Genomic DNA, 19,802 nt, shown 5'->3' on the forward strand with positions numbered 1-19,802 from the left:
TGGTCGACCAATCTCTGCCCCTCAGAACATCAGATGTAGAGGGGATAAGCTGTTTTCTGTATCGTAATCTCTATTGGGGGGGCGTCATTTTAGGAAAAAGTGGAGGGACACGCCATATCTCCTCAGTGGATTTGACTCTCCTTGCCTCGGTGACCTTGACTTGCAAGGCCTTTCCCCCTCCCTCTTTAACGCCATCCCAGGCCACGACAACTGTTGGGGAGCAGTGTCGGGGGAAAGGCGAGCACATCCAGAGGAGTTACTTCGGGAAAGAAAGCGAGAGGTCTTCTTCTCGGTAGGAAGCCTGTGTGCTGGCGGCGCGGCCTCCGATTCCCTCCGGCTGGGGCTTGCAGCGGAGAGAGGGAGGGGGGAGGAGTTCCTCATCTGATTTCCCCTCCATCTAAACTGACGTGACAGCTTATATTTCCCGAACAAGATGGGATCTCTGCAGGACACACACAGAGGCTAATGGTTTTTCAATAATTAATACTCCCCTAGACCACTCGTAATGCGGCCTCTCGGATTTGTCAATTACTTGTCATTAAATGAGTGTCTATCCACGTCCTTCCCTTCGGGTCTTTCGATAGAGGGCTGAGGGAAGAAAATCACCTCCAGCCTCGTCTCCAAGAAGCTCAGGCAGCCTGATCTCAGCTGGGAGAGGCGCTCAGTGTTTGTGATAGGCGGTCAGGCAGGCAAGGTGCAGCTTCTTCAGAGTCGGGCGAGAGGCTTGCAGAAAGCGCCAGGAGCCGACGCTTGGAAATAGATTTAATCTGCCAAATGGGCAATTTTGTGTTTCCGATCCTTATCCTTCTTTTGGCAAGGTTTTTTTAAAAAGGAAAATGAGTGCATAAATAGTAAACACACTTCGTCTAGGCAGAAACCAATCTCCCCTTCGAAGCAAATTGCCAACATTTTCTTTTACTGCTCCTGTGCAGCCAGACCAAGAAACTTCGCTAAAATTCACTGCGCCAGGCTACAGTTTAAAAGCACAGCAGCAGGGCTGGCAACACCCCCCCCCCGCCGGCCTTTTTAATGATGATTAATAAAATGGAATTCGGACAATTCAGCGAATTATTGAATTTGGGCCCAGTCTGACGGCTGCGCTCTGGAACATGCTCACATCACTTCTGAGTATGTTCAGAGTGCTGTTTTTTCTAGGAACTGAATAATCACAACCAGCATCTAGCATACCGAGGATTGGGGCGTGAGGTGGAGTAGGCAGAGCTGTCAAGGCAGAAGACACCACAGAGCTATTCATTTTAGAAATCCCCTCTAGTTCTGGAGGGAACTAAAGCAAACTGTGGTTCGACCCCCCCCCCACGTCCTTTTAACCCTTACGTCATAATGTGATGGCGACCAAGAGTCACATAGCGGAGAGTCACATAAGTAAAAGGGATTAGGTCCCCGCCCCAAGGAGTTTACCATCTAAATTTAATTCCCCTCCCTCCAATTTTACTTCCAAGCCAAAGTTAAGCACTTGTAAGCCCGGAGGCTTCCAAGAGGTCAGTTTAGAGCATTTTTGGTGGGGGGCGGCAGAGATAGTCAGGGGGCCTACAAGTACCGGATGCTGCGCCTCTGCCCCATTCAAGCCAAAGAGAACCAGATCTCCCAAATATCTCCTGCTGTGGTAGAAGATGGATCCGGGAGCCTATCTTTAGTTGAACCCTGTCCTAAATTTAGAGGCGAGAGGCGCAAGGCAGGCACAGGAGACATACAATGAGGGTTAAGAGCTCGCAAGGCAGCATTTTGCAAGGGGGGCAGAACGAGGAAGGGGGTGGGAACGTCTAGGCTGATTGTAAAGAAACATTTCCATTCCATCCACCAAAGGAACAATCCGGCGCTGCATTCCAGAGGCGGAGGGCGCTTAGTTGCAAAGGCGACGTGGATCAACCAAGACCCAGAAAGCGCGCTGCGCCTTTTTTTCGTCTAGCTAACCGTAGATGGGATAGGAGGACGAGGCCCCCCGACTCCCCTCTGCGTCCCCGGCCCCGCTCCTCCTCGGTGCCCCCCTGCGCCCTCGTTGCTGCGTTAAGAAGCATACATACGCTGAGGCGTCCTCGCCGCTATGGCAACCGTGTCTAGCATTGTCTATACAGCGGAAAGCCACCGCCTCCCTCCTTAGGGCAGTTTAGTCCATTCCGTCCTCAGAACTCCCCTCCTTGTCCATCTCCCGGCCGATGCCCCTCGGCCTCCTGCTCTTCTCTGTTTAGGTGGCACAAGTGTAAGCAGCGTTTGACCCTCTTTAACTGCCTGGAGACTTTCCTCGATGAACCGTTCAGAGTAACCCCAACCCCCCACAGCACACACCCACACCCAGGAATCTCCTTTTGGGGACCCGGCGCGGCACCGTAAGGTGGCGGAAGACTTTGGCAAAGAAGGAGTTCCCTGAATCACAAAAGACGCACCCCAGATGGGAAACGCAGTTTTTTCGAGGCAAGTTAGATGGATTTCAATGGGATGCACTTCCCTAGTAATAAGAATGGTCAGGTGAACCAAGAAGACAGCGCTGGTGCCCCTTTAGTTGCTGCATGAGAGAGGACATTTCAGCTGCTATGGTTTATCATGCAACCTATAGTTAGTAAATTTCCCTTTTCTGTGGAGCAACGGAAGGTGCAGGAGTCCTGTTCTCTTCATTATCCAGCGATTCAAACTTTCATAGAGGTTTATGAGTTATTTCCTTTTCAACACATCTCACCCTAAGTCCAAGTGTCCAGAACACCTATTAATCCTGAAGGAGAAAAGAGCGTTGCGGCTGCGCCGCGCCAATGTGTTTTAATGCCATGTATACAGAAAGCTCGGCTGTCAGGGGATTAGCCAGGCAGCTTTGCAGTCTCGAACATTTAAAACCTTTTCTGGAAAGAGAAGTCGAACTGACACGCAGCCTCCACTGATGCGTGTTTACTCAGGAGGAAACCCCGTGGAACTGGGCTTAGCCCCAGGTAAGCATATGGACTCAAAAATGCAATGCCTCTTGAGTTCAGTAGTCGCAGGTTAGTGGGTGAAGAAGGACTGCAGCTTTGCAGCTCCAAACTATGCATGCTTGCGCAGACGTAGGCTCCATATGCTCAACCGAGTTTACTCCCAAGCAAGTGTCCTAACTGAGGAGTCAGCTCCACTGATCTGAACTGAAATTCATCACGGTTTTGATCGGGTAAACTTGCACCCAACTGGAGGGGATTTAGTTCTTTGGAAATCTGCGAGACTAGCAATATTTTGGGATTTGGGGGTGGCTGAATTGGACCCACAGAAACAACGTGGCTCCCTGGACTAATCCTGACTTGGTTTCATGCAACATTGCTTCAATATTGAACTAACAGACTATTTCCCCTTTCCTTTCCTTTTTTTAACGGATGAAATTGCTTCAGAAGTCGACTTTTTCTAAAGGAAAAAGACCTGAGGGGGGGGGGGAATAACAAGAAACCTCACCCGCCCGCCCGCCCCTGGCGCTTTACACCCGTATATGTTAACTCAACCAGTTAAGAATAGACCCGCCGGTTCGCTACTCTGTCAAGAATTCTGCCATTCACCGCTGTAATAGAAGGGCAGAAATCATCTAATTGTGCATCCCTATTTTATCCTCGTCTTCTCCTCCCCCCACCAACTCTTTTCTTTACTTCCCATCAAAACAAAACCAAACCAAAAAAAGCCCCACACCTCTTTCTCTGTTGGGAGTCTGGTAATGACATGCAAGGATGGGCTGAAAGACAACCAGACATCAAAGCACAAAGAAAATGACATTTCCCGCACTTTGATAAGAAAGTCACACTCCTCACTTTCGCCCCCTCCCTTCTCTCCTTTCTTAAAGGCAAACCCACCAGCCCCCAAGGGCGGCCGCAAGCTCTGAGTTGGGCACCCAAAACCTTCTTCTTTTTCGCATCTTGCATCTTTTGCCGCCACCCTTTCGTAAACAGGGCAAGTCCCTTGGGTGCCCCAGAAGTTTGTTGGACTTGGGGGCCGAGCAAAACAGCAACAACATTTATTGGGGATAAGGAAACACTGGTGTGGGGGTGGGGAAGACACACGCTTGGGACCGAGATGGAGCTAATTATTGCGAGGGGTAAGAAGGAGCTGGAACACCCAAGTCGAACTGAGCCCGTCTCCCGGGAGACTGATGGAGACCTATTTTACAAGCTGTAATTCCGCTTTAGACGATTGCAGGCTAAAGTCAATTCACACCCTCTTCTTTCTTCTAGAAATATTCCTAATCCTGCCGTTCAAGCGGGGAATTCTCTCGCCTTTCGCTCCACCGATATTAATCTAGAAACTTCATAGAAGGAAGCCGGATAATTGTGGGTTGGGTGGGCGGAAAGAAAACCAGTTTAACTACCTCGGCAACGTCTAACCTTCGAAAAAGTAAAAATTAAACGGGGAGATATGTCGTTCGGTGATTTATGGTCCCTTGCTCTGTTATTTTATTATATGAACGAAGCGAGAATTTTTCTTTTGATAGCCTTATTCTTGTTCTGTCAATTTGAGAAGGGTTTGAGCAGTTTGCTACTAATGTGTGTGTGTGCGCGCGCGTGTGTGTAGTGAAAATATAATAATTCATTTGGATGTATCTAATTAGTAAAATAAATGGATACGCGCCCTTGAACAAAGTGAGACTGACTCCTGAGTTAGTGTACATGGCAATTGGTGTAAGCAGACTTATTTGGCCGGCTAAATCGGCCCTTCTTTTGAACAGATAAATAGAGCTGCGTTGTAAAGTTGGTTTTATACGCATATACCTGAGAGTAAGTCTAATTGAACTTAATTCTCCTTTACTTCTCAGTAGATATGAATACGAGTGTATTGCAATAGTGCGATCCTACCGACGTCTACTTGCAAGTAAGCCGCATTGACTTACTGTTTGGAAAGTGTATGTAGGTTCGCACCCTGCTATCCAGTCCAGGTTTAGGAATCCTTCATATCCCACTGAAGCAAGTGGTCAGCTAGCTTTGAAGTCTGCTCCTTCCTACTCTTACTCGGAAGTAAGGCCAACTGGTTTCAGCAGTTATACTTTACATGCCTACATGATACTGAACTCGCTACGAGGATTTTTTAAAAAGGATTTTTTTTTACTATTTTTAGCAAAATTGGCAATAAAAACATAAAAATTCATATATTTTAGAAAGTAAATAATTAAAATACCTATTCGCTCCCTCCAATTGCTTAATCCTTATCAATACCAAAAAAGCAATTTCATTTCACTGATACTTCTAGCCAGTTCGCTTTGTCAGTTTGGTATGATAGAAGACGAAAAGAAAAGAAAAGAAAAAGTTTGCATTCCAGCATTAAGTCTTCCAGACCCCCAAACAAACAGGTGCAAAATTAAACCATAGTAAGCTATGCATTAAAAACCCCATGCTAGAGACAATAAATCAAGGGCCATGTGCAATTTGATACCATTTTTAAAGGTGGAGGCGCTGGGTTAATTTGCACTCAAAGCCATGATTGTCTGTCCTGACTTTTTCATTCTAACTGCTTTCCCCAAATCTTTGAAAAGTTAAAATTCAGAAGGGAAGCAATTCTCCTACCAGCAGGGAAGAGGCCTTGCCAAACAAGCACCCAAAGAACAAGAATTATTTAGAGCAAAATTAATCTCATATATAAATGGCAGCCAACTTTGCAATCAGATCTGGTTGCTGTGCCTCTAACAGCGGCTTGATCTGCAACCCTCTTTCGTGGAGGTGAGAGGAATGCATCTCAATTTGCTGCAGACGGAACTGCTGTTAAAAGTGCAGGTACAGATGCCCGCTGAAGAGTTGGCATCCTCACACACGATTACGATGTAATATTATGTAGTCTGTGGCCGCAGCATCAGTCCAGATTTGTGGACTGAGCCGCATGCAGGAGCCGTTCAGTGGGACTTAATTTCTGGTAAAGTATGTTTAAGTTGGAAGCCTTAATTAACAATGCCGTTCAGAATGAATAATCCACTCATTCATTTGCGTTCTAGATCCAGCTTCGGCTCTGCGGTCCCTCACTTTCTCTTCCACCCGCGCGGGGCCTTCGCCTTTCTGGGAGACTTTAAGCAAGTTAATAGGGAAGCATGTTTCGTGGAAATCAATGGATCGCTTCGAAGTTATGCTTTAGCTCCTAGGTGTGTGAAACCCATTCCATCTTTCTGTAGGTTTCATACCATATTTGGTATATGCAAACAATACCGGCAGCAATCCTATAGACTTGTAGGTGAATTTTATGGATCTCAGCGGGATTTGTTTCCGAAAAAAACATCAGCCCCTATCTGGCTGACTTTCACTAAGGTAAAGGTACTCCTGCCCGGACGGGCCAGTCTTGACAGACTCTAGGGTTGCACGCCCATCTCGCTTAAGAGGCCGGGGGCCAGCGCTGTCTGAGGACACTTCCGGGTCACGTGGCCAGCGTGACAAGCTGCATCTGGCGAGCCAACGCAGCACACGGAAACGCCGTTTACCTTCCCGCTATAAAGCGGTACCTATTTATCTACTTGCACATTGACGTGCTTTCGAACTGCTAGGTGGGCAGGAGCTGGGACCGAAAGACGGGAGCTCACCCCGCCGCGGGGATTCGAACCGCCGCCGACCATGCGATCTGCAAGTCCTAGGCGCTGAGGTTTTACCCACAGCGCCACCCGCGTCCCTAGACTTTCACTAGAATTCGAAATTCGGGTGGTGGGGAGAAGATAATCCACCAATGTGGATCTGACACAAATTCCTGAAGCCAAGTGAGTTTGCCTCGCAGGACAAACCAGATTATGACCAACAGTCTACTCGGAAGTAAGCATCACAGAGTCCCATGACGTTTAACCTCAGGTTTGTGTGCACAGGATTGCAGTTTAGATGCTGAAGGCCACATCCCACCCCAAAACAAGCATCTTAAGTCTACTTGATACAATTATATAAGAGTTGGACACAACAAGGTTATAATAAACTGGACACGCATGGTTACTGGAAGGTAAACTCCAGTGAGATCAATTGGGATGTACTCTCAAGTAAGCGTGCATAGTATTATAGCCTTAACAATTCTTATATTTGGTGGGCTATTATAATTACTACCGTTATTGTAGTTCAGATATTTATTGAGGAAATAAATGTTTTGATTTAATCTTTTAAAGTAATGTAAGTCTGCGTAACTTTAATAGAGGGTCTGCTAAGCGCCGACGCGCAAAGTTATTCATTTCAAAGTGACGTCTGATCCAAAGTCAATTCGTCTGCTTCGGAGTAAATGGCAGGCGCTAGCCGGTTCAGTAGCCAGCCATCTGCAACCCTGAGCAGAAGGCAAAAAACCCCACAACTTTTTGGGGTAAGGGTTCTTAATCTCATTGGCTTTGATTGGGTAAGGGTTACCCAATCAAAGCCAATGAGATTAATCACTGAGTAAACATGCATAGGATTGCACGCAGGTACTGTTTGCTGAACGCTGAAGCAGGTCGTTGCGAGATCTAAAAGTGTGACACCCTTAGGCTAGTTGGAGCAGGTCTGAACACTTCATGGGAGTGATTCAAGAGATTCATCTCCTTCCTTCCAAGCGCTCCATAGCATGGTTTTCGGAAAGATCATGAACGTATGAACCTGTCTTATACCAAGGGTTGATCGAGTTCACTTATTCGCACCACCGGCAGGCGCTTTCCAGGGTCTTCCCATGGGACTGTCGCCTATTGGGGGAGCAAGGGACCTCGGCCCCTAGGAGTAGGCAGGGAGTGGGGGGGGGTAGTTCAGGAGGAAAGCCCCACTCTTTCCAGCACCTCACTTCCATGGAGCCCCAAGAAGAAGGGAGAATTGCGATGCTATCCTTCCTTGGACTCCGTCCTATGCAACCTTACAAAAGACTCTCATCCTTCTCTAATCGCGACTCGGTGAATGAAACCTGCTCTAGTTCCAGCAGATAAAAAGCACATCCCCCCGCCCCTGCTTATCTTCTCTGACATCAAGCCACTGGAAGCCGTTTATCTCAGGTGCCTTTAACCTGCGGTTATCAGCCTGCTGGACTCATTTAGGGGAGCTCAGCTCGGTAACCTGAGACAAGGCTCCATTGATTGTCGAGAGCGTCCTTTAGATTCCACCCTCTCTGGGTAAACATCGCCAAGGAGCTGGCCTCGTCCCCCCCCCCCCAACCGAGCCACTTGCAGCGAGCGACATCTCCCCTCATCCGAGAGGTCGCTGCCTCTTAAAACGTCTCGCGACGAATTCCTAAGGACAAAGAGGGGTGCATGGATGTGCGTGTGTGTGAGAGAGATCCAGCAGGTGGGCATTTAGAGCTGCTGCGGGTGCTCTGACACCTGACTGGCAGGTGTTACGTTCATGGGGTCTCCAGCTTACTTCCAAAGGCTGGGGGGGGGGGCCGCAGGTTTGCAAAAGGAGCGTTTGCAGCCAAGAAAAAAAGCAAAAATGAGGGGTCCTCCGCGTGTTTTACGCGCGCGTGCTGATGCCAGAGAAGCGGAGAATTCTGCAGCCCTGTTACGTATGTTGAATCCCAACGGGTCTTGCTAAGCCAGGGAGGGAGCTGTAATAGTCAGGATGAACCAAACCCACTGTAGCAGGGTGATGAGGATGAGGATGAGGATGATAACAAATAGTTGAAGCATTTTGGGTACTCACTTATGTGGAACTTTTTGTGTGGGGAGGTTATCTGGGTTGTGAAGGCGTCAAAGTGTCCAGGGCTCTTAACAACTAAATACTTTACGGTTTGTTAAAGCAATATAATAATTGCTTGTTTTTTTCTTTCTTTTTTATATCAGCATATTGCCCAAATCCCATTAATCAATACAGCTTTAAAAGGTTCAAATAGAAAAGGTATGCAAACATTTTAAATAAAATATAGGTGCCTTAGGCATATTAAGCCACGCGTGGGTGAGCTTGTTGTTTATCAGGGAAAAGCTTAAAAATCATTTTAGTGTCTTCTTTTTCACTCCCTTTCACAAGTAACACAACAGAATCTAGGGATCATCAGAGGTATGCGCTTCATTCCGAGAGCCAGGGATTAAAATTCGTCCTGGCCGGTTGGCTTCCTCCGATTAATCAGGACATTTAGCTGATTAATCGACCCATTAAAGTGCCCTAACCAACAGTTTGACTTCACCCCGGAAGGCGCGCTTTTCTTCCATTGTCTCCCGAGACAGACCGATGACAACTAACCAAAGCATCCGTGGGGGGGGGGTGATGGTTTTGTTTTTACTGTATTATGTATTTTGTCTTTTTATATTGTACTTTTGTGCTGCGAACCGCCCTAAGACCTCCAGATGAAGAGCGGTATACAAATTTAATAAATGAACAATGGTTTAGAATCCAGTCTTGACGGTGGGCGTTATGGGAGGCGAAGACCCTGCATGGAAGTCGGTGGGACTTAACATCTGCGTTCTCAGGCCGAGCTGCTTCTTCGCTCTCGGGGGCTCATTTCGTTCTCCGCCAGTCTTCAACGGACTGAAAAAGGAGTTGTTCGGTTCTACTGAAGCAACACCCACAGAAGGCGGTGCTGGCGGGGGTTGCCACAAGGGCTGAAGGGCCATACTGGTGGTTTTCGTTATTGGGAAGAATCACCATTTTGCTGGAGAAAAGCAGGAGGAAATGTATATTTAAAGCAAACATAATAAGAGGGACATCTCTACCTATGTGGACTTGCCCTGTCTGCTGCCCACTGAAAAAGGAAGCGTTTTTAAAAAGGAAGAAGAAAAGGTGCTGCAGGAATCATGTCAGCCCGGCATGGCCAGCTCAAGTGCTGGGAGGTCATTTGCCTGAGGGCGGCCTGGAATGCCCAGCGTAGCTCCAGCTGCATCACTGGTCCCCGCTAGCTCTCCAACCCCTTCAGAGAGAACTTGCTGCAGAGTCCTTTCTGGAGGGCGGGGTACTCCGTGGCCTGTTACTACAGGAGCTCTCGCTGGTGGGTGGAAAGGGCCAGCTCTGAAACCCCTTCCATTCAAGGGATGAATTGCGGCGCTCAGGCTTCGAAACGCATTTCGTAGTCAGTAGAAAAAGGTTCGTCTGGACTTGAGGGCTCTTTTCGCTTTGAACATTCACATTTCCACACTGTTTCATCGATTCGATCTGTGTGGTTTATCGACTTCTGGAGCCCCTCCCAGAGGAATCTGAGGATCGACGGTCTGTCTAGAAAGGGCATAAATAACACCAACCACCACCGCAACTTGCTGAGGAGCAGATAGGTCGTCCCTGCCCAAACGCCCTCTCCTCCAAAACTACTAATGGCAGGCACAGAAATTGCCATCCTATCCACGTCCTATTACTCTTCTCCAAAGGCGGGTCCCCCCCCCTAAAGCGCAGGCACAGTCTCGTCAGTTTCGACGCTTGCCCACTGCAGGTCCTCTCCTTCCTTTCCAGAATGTTCCTCTCCGCATGGTTTGCAGCGGGGATCCTGCCACCGTGCATGGTTAGCTGGCTCGTTCAGTTAGAGCTGACGGAAGTGCCCCGGGCAAAGGCTGGCGCTGACCGTGGCGAAGGCCTCGCCTGTGCCAGGTGGAAAGGTTCGACGAGCGGGCAGTGCTGTTTACTGCGCAGAATAGGAGCCAATTCCCATGAAGACCCAGCCCCCCCAATAAAATATTTGAGGGGTCCGCTCCCCCCAGTTGATTGGCATTGCCATTCAAATGGTGTGCGTGTGCATAATTATGTGATCAATTATGCGGGATGGAGCTTACCTGCCCCCGCTAATTTATTCAAGTTGGCACCCCTGCTGCCAATGAAGTCTCACCAGCTTCACGTGGGCGCTCCTAAGCTTTCTTGGAGGTAAGGTTCTCGTGGTGTCCCCGCCCGGGCCTTCCTTCCAAGCAAACTCAACCTTAAAATCTCGGTTTTTCGTAGACAAGAGCTGGCAAGAGGGAGCGATCCAGGTTTATTTGCAGCCACTGGTTGGGCCGGACTCATCCCAGCCGTAGACTACCGAAGGGTTAAAAAGAGCGATCCCGACACCCCCCCCCCGGCCCCCGCCGGCCAAGTGCTTTGCGCAGAAGTGCCGCGCGCAGCCACGCTCGAGAGGAGGACTATGTCTTTGGGGATGTGCTCCGTCTTGCAAAACTATTTTTCAGGTGGAGTCTGCTGATAGCAGCGTTTGCAGACTCCGAAACGTGATTTTCCGAAAAGCATTTTTCGGCTTGTTCAGGCCCAGTGAGCACGGAGGGGGAGCGAAGATGGGGCTCAGTATTTACAGTAGAAATCAAGCATGAAATTGAATGTTAACCATTTCATTTAACAAATGCAAATCCAATTGAAGCCGCAGAGGGAGGACCCAGTTAGAGGTGTAGCAACCTAGCGGAGCTCTCGCGAGAAAGGAAACATAACGTTGACATTTTGCTCATGAGGTTTGAGAAGCGCCGACCCCAAGAGTAAGTTAAATGTTAAATGGTAGCACTGAAAAGTCTATTTAAAACTAAGCATGGGATGATCCAGGCCAAACGAAGCTAATTTAACTCCCTTGGACAGACTTTTAACCTCTTGCTCATTGTGACCATAAGCCAGGTTCTGGAAGTCTATCGAGAAACAGGTAGTTGAGATCAACAGTCATAAGGAAGTTACTTGCAAATAACCAGTTAACTTCCATGGTTTGCAAAAGAAACACAGGATCCTGTGCACAGGATCTCAGTTTCTTAAAAAGCGGAGCTGCCTCCTTTATAGTCTCCCTTGGGAGAGCGACCAGCAAGGGTTGGGTTGGGGGCTTGAGTGATGTTTCTGAAAATGTTAGCTCACTTACAGGCTACCAATATCTCCAGGGCATTTGCTCCCGAAAGCCTCCAGGCCAATCCCTTCGGCAGGGCCTACTCAAGACATTTTGGCAGCTGTGGTGAACCACCAAATGGTGCCTCCCCTCCAGGGAAGAAAGACGGAATGCAGATCACATCAAACAAAGGGAGAATGAAGATAGCTCAGTTGGTTAGAGCATGGTGGCGATAATGCCAAGGTTGCAGGTTCAGTCCCCTTATGGGACAACTGCATTGCCAGGTGTTAGACTAGAAGATCCTCAGAGTCCCTTCCAACTTTACAATTCTATGATTCTATGATATTCAGTGGGAACTATTGTCCCTGTGGATCCTGCTGCCTGAGGTGGTTGCCTCACCTTGCCTCATGGGTGGGCCAGCCCTGCCCTTAGTGAGGAATAGCTAACATGGTCCTCCAGAGATTGTCAGACTCCAGGATCCCTTAGCTCCAGTGGCCAGGGTTCAGGATCTTGGGAGCTGCAGTCCAAGCACCTCTGATGGACCACAGAGACAGCTCCTCAACCTTAGGGTGAATTAACACTTGACATGCCCTCCAACATTATTTTTGCACCTGTGTGTTAAAGTTTCTCATGAATGTACATCTTCCATTAAGCACGTGGGAGAAAAGAGAGCAACTAACAATGGAACCCTAAGTCTGCTTCGACTTCATTCCCAATTGGACTTACTGTGTACAGTGGTAGCTTGCAAGACGAAATTAATTCGTTCCGCGAGTTTTGTCGTCTTGCGATTTTTTTTGTCTTGTGAAGCACGGTGTCGGGAAAGTTTTGGAAAAGCTTCAAAAATCACCAAAGTCTTTAAAAACCTCAAAAAAGGCTACCACACCGCGTTCTATGAGTTGCTCCTCGAAGTCAAGTCGCAACTGTATTAACGGTGTTAAGAAAAAGGAAACAAACTTGCAAGACGTTTCCGTCTTGCGAAGCAAGCCCATAGGGAAAATCGTCTTGAGAATCATGTATGCCATCTTGAGCTCCATAGAGAAAAGGATGGGATATAAATGTAATGATTAATAAAACAAATGGTTCTTCCCCACTTTCTGTTCAAAAAGAGGATCAACCACAATTCAAATCTCATAGTTGAAAGCCATGTTCACCCAGGAGAAGTTAGCAGCTCATTACTATTGTTTTTTCACTCTAATCTGTAATATAAGGCTGGGAAATGGCTAGAAGATGTTCTGAAATCATTTTCTCTAATCAGTAACGGGGTGGGAGGAGCCTTTCACAGAATTGTAGAGTTGAAAAGGACTGTGAAAGTCATCTAGTCCAACTCCCTGTAACGCAGGGCTGTCCAACATGGGGCTTGAACCCACAATCCTGAGATTAAGAGTCTCATGCTGTCTCCAAGGTAGCCCAATGCTCAATGAGTACCATTGATGGAAAGGAGTAATCAAACAGCTCCTTTCCCTACAGCTGCAATCCTACCCACACTTTGAAATAAGCTGCATTGAACAAAAAGGGCCTTGCATAGCTTGGAGCTGCATGTTTCTTCTGGTTTGTCTGACACGCTTTTGAGATCTTCTGTTGCAGCTTTGCTTTGGGTACCTCCTTTATCGGAAAGGAAACAGTGCCCCACAACAAAAGAGGATGCTTTCTCAGGCGTGGCACCCCAGTTTAGGACCACCCCTTCAAGAGCTGCCATGTAATCGCAAGATGGGGTCCAAGTCCTCATCCAGCCATAAAAAAGTCTGCTGGGTTACACAGACCAGCCACTGACTCTCAGCTTAACCTACTTCACAGGGTTGTGGTGAGGATAAACTGGTGGAGAGAAAACCATGTATGTCACCTTAAGCTCCACAGAAGAAAGTGGGGGTATTAGTCCAATAAGGGCCACTTAATCCCTCCAGCACCAGTTTTCCTTGATGCAGGCACCTTCTTTTGTTCTAGGCTGGTTTTGATTGGCTGTGGTTATTGTTTTATTATTGATTTACAGATATCAAGGAGGCTGTAGTTAATTGTTTTATTATTGATTTTTATTATGATTATTGATTGTATACCACCTTGATATAATCCCCCAAACAATGAAGGATGATATACAACTGTTTTAGGATCTCCTGATGAAATTACAACAAATGGGAGATATTCTGGCATCTGGAATAAGAAGATCCCTTTCATGTTTAAATGAATAAGGAATTTTAAGTATCTCGTAGGGTATGAATATTCTGGAAATAGTAATATACGCAGGGAAAAGGGGGTGGGGAATCGCCTAGATGAAGAAGTTCTTCTATGGTGTCTTTCTCCTCATTAGGTTCTTCCTGATTTTCCTTCACTGCCCTCCGGAGAGCAACAATTCTCTTGCCATCCCAAGCCTGTTAACTGGCGACAGTGAATCACAGTCCACTTTAATTCAATTTGCTTGTCAAATTAGATTGAGCGACAGTGTTAATCTTTTAGATTTACTTCTACAGGTTGGATTTTATCTCCCTGTTCTCACAACTAGGAGATTGGGGGTGGGGAGTGTTGGCAACCCCTGCCAGGGCTATACCACTTCAGACTGCAGGTGAGGCACTTGTGTTGGAAAGCCACTCCCTGTAGGTAGAAAATAAGCATGTCAGGGAGACTTCTGACCAGATATACTAGTTCTGCATCTGCCAAGGAAGGAGACATTCCATCCTGTAAGGTTCGAAGTAGAGGTCGACTGCCTCATCTGTAGTTGCTTTGCAGGATGAGGCTTTTCATAATCCTGTGGACCTTAAGCTCTGTGTTGGCAGTGGGGACCACATGGCTGAAGGACATCAGTTGACTGTCAGTGGATCTCTGGCAGTTTACATATGAACGGAAGCACTTGAGTCAGAGCCAAGGGCCACCCAAGCAGCGATTCTGTTTTCAAAGGAGGACAGATGTCTCTAGGAAGCCTACAAGGGTTGCATGGAGGTAAAAGCCCACCCTTTCTGTGTCCCCAGGGTCCCCTGCTCAGGGGTACAGGGAGGTTCTATCAGGACTGGCAAACTGTTACAGACCTGCCCTTTATTCCACACACGTCTCCAGCTGCTAAGCCTTGGAGAGCACTATCAAAGAGAGCTGACATAGCTGACATAGCCATGAAGGTATTGCCTTAATATAGTTTTAAAGGAAGACTGCTTTACACGCATAATGTCGCCCCAGGAAGAGGCATTTAGGAGGTGATTTCTCTCTTCCTGCGATGTAATTAATCGGTTTTATGCCCACCCCGAGTTGTGTGAATCAGTCTTCCACGCGGATTAGAATGCACTCAGACGAAGGTGTTGGAACGCGGGGGGGGGGGAAGGCCGTCCTTTATTCCTCCTTTAACCCTGGGAGCAGAAGAGGGGCGGCTTTGCTGGCTCTTCCAACGGGGGCTCATCAGCTGCCCCCCAAGAGCGGGCAAGCCTGCCATTTGCCTCAGGATGGCTCTGCCTCTGCCTGTGGCAGGGTCCCTTTACTCACCACTGTGACTTGTAACTGACCATAAACCTATCCTCCAAATTCCCTTTTTGAAAACCAGCCCCGCAACTCAGAGACGAGCCAAGGCCGCGCGGGTAAAGGCCCAGGTGTGCAGAGGTCAATGAATCCGCATTCTGCAGCGCTCGCGCTCGCGCAACCGAGTAACCACGCTTTGGCTCCATCTGTCTTCGTGACCTGCGCCGGGAAAGGGCGAGGAAGTGCCAAAGCCCTCCTTCCGGCCTGCTGTTTCCCGATCCATGCATCTCTTATGGAAGCTTGTGCTCTCCTTTGACACGGGCCTCCACAGCGCTCAAAGTTCACTACCAAACCTAACATCTCGGCTGAATTGAAAACGGTTTAATGACGTCTAGATTTCCGCACCATTTTGTTATCAGAGTTCTATGGTGTTTTAATCGCAATGCCTTTTGGGGCGCAAGTCAACACTTTCCACGTCCTGTCACCCTAACTTGGGAGCGACCTGCGTGGAATCCGGCGAGATTTGCTTGAAGAGACACGCATAGGATCGGGTTGCGCGTCTCAGCGGATTTCGGTGGGAGGCACGGAGACGCTTGTTTCTCTCTACCACTGAACGCCTCGGCAATTGAAAATGCCCAGCCATGGCTGGATCGTACCCTTCATTTCTCAGCCAGAAGAGTCGTTTGCTTTAAATGATTGCTTCCACCCTCGCGGAGATCGTTGGAGATACTGGGCAAGAAGTCCATCGGAAAGAAGCTCTGTCTCCCCGGAGAAGCAGCCGCTATTAATTCTCCTTTCCTTATCGCTCTTCCTCCTACAGCGGAACCGTTTTCTTTCTCGCAATCCCAACTTCCTCGTTTTCCGTTTGAATCAACTTTCGCGTCTTCCCGGGAAGTTCTGTGTTGACATTTCTTGCCTCCTCCCCCCGCAGCCTCCCTCGCGGTCCCCGCCGTGAAATTAGTGGAAAGTAGAAGTTTTTATCAGCCAGAAGAAGTAATAAGTAGCCTGCAAAACAGAGATCTCCCGGTTTATTGCCCCCCGTCGCCTCCGGTATCTGGTCGCAGGAGAAGGAGGCGAAAGCGGCGCTTGGCCTCGCTGGAAACGGCGCGGCATTTAAAGGAGAAGCGTCTCGGGAAATTGACATTCTTGTCCGCATCCTTTGTCTGATTTCAAAGCAAACAAGAGGCGATTCGGATCCAGCCGAGGCTTCGGGACGCACGCATTTCCCTATCATGTCTCGGCTTTGTTTCGAACCGCGGGGCGTTAATCCCATAAACGCGATTTAATTACCGAGAGGCTAATTGCTGGGCACAATTGTTTAGCTCATTAGTAACTGACTTGACATCCGCGAACGTGCTCCACCAAGGATGACACGAGCGAAAACTTAAGCACGGGCTTAAATAGTTTTCACGCAGACCCTTCGATCCCTGTTGTTGTTTTTTAGAAAAAGAAAAGAAAGACAATACCTGTTTAAAGCTGCAATCCTATGCAGACTTCTTTGGGGGGGGGGGAGCCCCACTGAATCCAAGGGGACGTGCATCCTAGTAAATATGCCTAGGGGTGTGCCTTCAGTGTAGCAGGTTTATGGTCTACTCTAGGGGTGGTGTGATTTCAGTCTTGCCAGGTTTACTTTATTTTATTTTAAACTGGAAACCTCCTTGTCTACCCAGGTGCTTAAATTTTACAAAGCAAAAGCAATTAAGGCCTCGCTAATCTGTGCTAAAGTGTTCCTTAGTGTGTTTTCTTGCTTAAGGTGTAGGAAGACCTGAGAGGACAGTGCTCTTGGCAATAAATCTTACCTGGTTGTAGATGGTCTGCTGGAGATGGTCCCTACCCTTCTGTGCCGTTTGTCCATGTCTGAAGTTTGTTATGGTAAAATACAGTCTCTGAATTCCCCTTAAGGCTAGCAGGAAACTGCTTAAGTCCTTTATTTTGAAATAAGCTACGCCTAGGATAGCTGCTTCAGGAGTTTCACTATGGCTAACCACCAGAGTTTAAAAAATAAAAATGGAATATAAAAGTGCTTTCCATTATCAAGTGAGCTACAGCACCCCAATCATTTTCAAATAGGCCACCAGGATCAGCACTGCCTTCATGCCCCTCCCTTTCTATGCAGTCCCTTTGCATCTCTTTTTAGTGTGAGACTTGATTTGCCCAGAGACCAGGGGACAGGGGGGGCTACACATGGTCAAAAGAATCAGGCTGCGTGGTTGAATTCAAGCAGCGAAATCCCTTTTCAGGCAGCATCACATGGTTATAGTGCTTCTCCAGAGAGGTTTTGTGGAATGCAGGCTGGGGAGAAAGGTTCAGCTTAGGCCTAGTTCTTACTGTGGTTTTGCCTGGGTCATCACTTCATACTACAGGTAGAAGGGGATGTGGGTGGCGCTATGGTCTAAACCACAGAGCCTAGGGCTTGCCGATCAGAAGGTCAGCAGTTCAAATCCCAACAATGGAGCGAGCTCCCGTTGCTCTGTCCCAGCTTCTGCCAACCTAGCAGTTCAAAAGCACACCAGTACAAGTAGATAAATAGGTACTGCTGTGACAGGAAGGTAAACGGTGTTTCCATGCGCTCTGGTTTCCGTCATGGTGTCCCGTTGCACCAGAAGCAGTTTAGTCCTGCTGGCCACGTGACCCAGAAAGCTGTCTGTGGACAAACGGTGGCTCCCTCAGCCTGAAAGCGAGATGAGCGCCACAACTCCATAGTTGCCTTTGACTGGACTTAACCACCCAGGGGTCCTTTACCTTTACTTTTTTTTTACTACAGGTAGGTCTCACACAAATAAATACTCCTCCATAAAACCCCCAGCTCTGTTTAGAGAACTAGCAAGTAAGCCAAAGCTAATTTTTATGTGCAGGTGTATATATATATATATATATATATGTGTGTGTGTGTGTGTGTGTGTGTGTGTGTGTAGCCTGAAGTAGATTCCCAGAAATGGGAAAGTAGTTACACCCTAGGCATGGGTTTACCAGGTAAGCCAGACCTTGTATTTCCTCTTTCCCCTCCCATGGTGGTCCCCACCCAAAAGCTTTAAAGCATGCAAATTCTCACTTCATTCTACAATCCCCAGAGAGGTTCAGCTGATGCCTTCATTGTATACCTTTAGGTACCAGGTAAAAATGTTCCACTTCAGCCAGGCCTTGGGCTGATTAACATCTTATACCCTTTAAATGTGTTTGTAGGATGTTTTTTTTTTTGGGGGGGGTGTTATTGTTTTGTTCTTGTTCTTACTATATATTTTATATTTTTATCTTGTATTTTTATGCCGTGAACTGCCCTGAGATCTATGGATGAAGGGCTGGATACAAATTTTAACAACAACAACGATAAAGGTCATAGCTTATTTAATTAGCCAAAAGTTGTGTAACAAAGGTGCCAGGCAACACTGGCATACGAAGGGGGCGGGGCAGCAACCTGCACTGGGAACCATTTGGGGAAAGGGTGCCACCATGACTGCCCCCGCAGGCGACACACCATGCCCCTGGGATGCGCGCCAGCCACGCCTATGCCTGTTCTCTGCTCTGGGGGCTGCAGCATGTTGCTCCGAGGTTGCCAGGCAAGCCTCCCTGGGGAGAGCGTTCCACAAACAGGGAGCCAATGCAGAAAAGGCCCTAATCTCATGTTGCCACCCTTTGGGCCTTTCATGGAAGAAGTGATCTTTGAGGTATTGTCGTCCTGAGCCATTTTAACTCTGCTCCCCCCCTTATTGTTTTTGTTTGTTACTATGGTGTGTATTGAGGGACACGGGTGGTGTTGTGGGTTAAACCACAGAGCCTAGGACTTGACGATCAGAAGGTCGGCAGTTTGAATCCCGTGACGGGGTGAGCTCCCGTTGCTCTGTCCCTGCTCCTGCCAACCTAGCAGTTCGAAAGCACATCAAAGTGCAAGTAGATAAACAGGTACCGCTGTGGCGGGAAGGTAAACAGCGTTTCTGTGCGCTGCTCTGGCTCATGGCTTAGTCATGCTGGCCACATGACCCGGAAGTTGTACGCCGGCTCCCTCAGCCAGTAAAGCGAGATGAGCACCGCAACCCCAGAGTCGGTCACGACTGGACCTAATGGTCAGGGGTTCCTTTACCTTTATGGCATGTATTGTGTTTTTATATTTTTAAATAAATAAATTGCTTTTAGTCATGTCAGAGAGGGGCTGTTCCACAGAGGTGAGTTGCCTGCGGTCCATGCCTTCCCTGGCAAGTCTTGTGGTATGGAGCAACAACATGATGTTTAGCAGTGCTATGAGAGCAGCAGCCAAAGTTGCAATATCTGGGCAGTGTTTGCAGAAGGCTACCAAGTGGAGTTTTCCATTTTAAATAAGAGAGATGTTACAGGACCTCTTGGGAGCCTTGCTACCTCTGAAAGGAAGCTTTGCTCCTCTGTTACGAGTGTGAAGGATAGGCACTCTGTACTTGCTCCAAGGTACTACCCTATATTATATAATATTATGATGACACGTTTCCTCAAGACGCATGGCCAGAGAGGGGGAAAGAGTGGCGTTCAATGCTTGTGGTTAAAGAAGGAAGGAAACTTCAAGGCCTGCAGCCCTGGCAAGTTATTAATTAATTAATTAATTAATTAATCAATTACATATATATTTCTGCCCTTCATCTGATGATCACAGGGCAGTTCACCACATATTTGCCACCCTGTTACACTACTGAGGTGATGCCACAGTGCATAGCCCTACATTTGTATCAGCACATTCCTCCCCCATTTTAAAACAAGGTGCTGACCGGGGTTTCTTTCTGATTTGA

The 19,802-nt window shown here is 47.8% G+C and overlaps 2 long non-coding RNA genes across 2 annotated transcripts in view; both read left to right on the plus strand.

Annotated features, from left to right (window-relative positions):
• LOC308593560 overlaps positions 1 to 19,802 on the plus strand; it is a 39,970-nt gene that overhangs the window by 1,595 nt on the left and 18,573 nt on the right. The window lies entirely within an intron of this gene.
• Positions 1,007 to 4,569, plus strand: LOC308592604. Its single transcript, XR_014010576.1, has 4 exons — positions 1,007 to 1,139; positions 1,361 to 1,499; positions 1,825 to 2,430; positions 4,191 to 4,569. It is a non-coding gene; the product is annotated as an uncharacterized lncRNA (long non-coding RNA).

This window comes from Podarcis bocagei (assembly GCF_964188305.1).
Source record: "Podarcis bocagei genome assembly, chromosome: 8".
Lineage (NCBI taxonomy): Eukaryota > Metazoa > Chordata > Lepidosauria > Squamata > Lacertidae > Podarcis > Podarcis bocagei.